Consider the following 2,266-nt stretch of genomic DNA (forward strand, 5'->3'; position numbering starts at 1 on the left):
CGTCGCCGGGCGCTATAGGGCCCCCCGCCTGGACGGAATGTCGGAATGTGCGCTCGGTAAAAGAAAGGAGAGTATGAGTGTCCAGTAAGTTCATGTCAGGGGCCGGGAAGAGCTGTCGGATGGAGTGCGCGGGCTCAGGTGTACGAGCCTGGCTGCTGCGCAATGGGCGAATGATGCAGGGTGTCGAGCTGACAATGGACATCGGGGCAGGGGAGGCCATGATTGGGCCGTCACCGACTGTAGTGCTGCCCGCTGGCACAAGTGTCATCAGTGTCGGAACGCTGCAGCTGATGCCGATGGGAATCTGACGCGCCGAGTACACGATCACAAGCACAGGAGCGGACGAAACGGCTCCATGGACTGACAGCAGCTGTGGTGTGACCGTTGACACAACGGGGAGAGCCGTGACGATGGCGGAGGAAGTTGCAGGGCTCAATGTCAGGCGCTTGGGTGAAGGAGGATCGACATTCCGGAGCGGTTGGCCAGGGATGATGCGCGTGTGAGCATGGTCGGCTGTAGGTGGCTGCAAAAACATTGTTGCAGTGACAGGCCGTGCAGCTAAGACTGCTACATCAGATGGCTGGCTGGCAGCAAAAGACACAGCTTTTGGATGGACAACTGCTGCACTACTCGGTGTGGGTAGCTCGACCATTCGGTGCCGAAGGTGGCTCAAGTCAGGCACCAAAGCAGACGCTTGCTGCGGCGGTGTCGAGCTGCCAGGGTCAGAATCCGAGAAGCGGTTGACCGTACTGAGGGCTTGGGGTGGGGCCTCTTGGGCAGGCGGTGTGGTCGCCAGGGTAGTGGGGCTGGTATGTGGCATATGCTGCGGTGGCGGCTTCAACCTCACAGCAGAGACCTCCAGAGCTGTTGGCGGTAGTGACGAGCTAGATGGATATGCCGGAAGCCTCGGCACGGCTGCTGCCGCAGAGTCGTCCTTGGCTGCAGGAGGCTCTGGCGACAACGCCACTGAAGCGCAAGGAGGCAGAGCCAGAGACGCGTGTCGGATAGTAGTGGGAGCAGGACGCGAGGCGGAGCTCGTGCAGATCCCACCTGGTGTGGCGTCGAGAGACAGCCGGGCTGGAGACGCTGGACGGGAGTGGCGGCGATGCGGCGAGGGGCTGCTGAGGCGGGCCGGGTTCTGATGAAGGCTGTGTGGGCGCGAGCGAGGCCGGTGCAGGGCCAGAGGCTGGCGGCGCCGAAAACGGGTCCACTGCGTCGTAGAGCGGCGGCGGAACGTAGTAGGCGCCGAAGTCCGCCAAGACGGCCGCACGCAGCGGATCGTATGGCCGGGAGCCGAAGGCAGAGTAGGTGAGCCGACGCAGGAGGTCGGGCGGGAGGATGTCGCAAAGGACTGCGTGTTTAAACGGCTGGATGGTGATGCCGTTCAGGTACATCGCAGCCTCCAGTTGGGCGAACCACCCGCCGACGCCTGCAGGCCGGAACACCGGAAGCGGCGGGTCGAAACTTGGGTGCTGCCAGTACGCCATGCTAGGACGCCGCTGGGTAGAAGGCACGGTTCGCCGGGTCACCACTGTTGAAGATTTTGCGGGGTCGCAGCGGAGCACCAGAGAGAGACGACCAGCGTGGCAGGCTTCTAGTTCCGAACTGCCCGTGCCGGGCGTGCGCGCCCAGCACGCGCTGTTCATCTTTATTTTCCTCAAGCGCGGGAACGCCGATCTCAGCCCCAGCGCCTTATAGCGTCGCCGGGCGCTATATGCTCACCTTGCTTTTCTAAACCGCAGATCTTCTCCCCCCCCCCCCAACCTCAGGAGCGCGTCTACTGAGCCGGAGAACCCGGGTTGGAACCCGACTAGGGCGCCCGAATTTCGACGGAGGTGACGCCCGTGTGCTGTGTGGTGTCAGTGCACGTTAAACATCCCCAGGTGGTCGAAATTATTCTGGCGACCTCTACTACAGCACCTCTTTCTTCCTTTCTTCTTTCACTCCCTCCTTTATTCCTTCCCCTACTGCGGGCTTCGAGTGTCCAGCGAGATATGCAAGACAGTTGCTGCGTCATTTCCTCTCCTCAAATCCAACTATCTGCATCTTGTTCTTGCGTTCCTGGTCGTAGTCGTCGGAGTCGGCGTCGGCTTAACACATCACCTGACAACCATGGCAGACAGTAGCAGAGCGAAACGCCGCCTGCCACGGAGAGACCGGAGTAATGGACAACCGGAAGTTGGCTGGTACCAGAAGATCCCGGAAAGTGGCTAGCAGCGTAACGCACCACCTTCCAGCTGTGGCAGGTGGCGGGTGAAGAGCTGCG

Source organism: Amblyomma mixtum, chromosome 7 (genome assembly GCF_055824585.1).
Source record: "Amblyomma mixtum isolate Tamu chromosome 7, ASM5582458v1, whole genome shotgun sequence".
NCBI lineage: Eukaryota > Metazoa > Arthropoda > Arachnida > Ixodida > Ixodidae > Amblyomma > Amblyomma mixtum.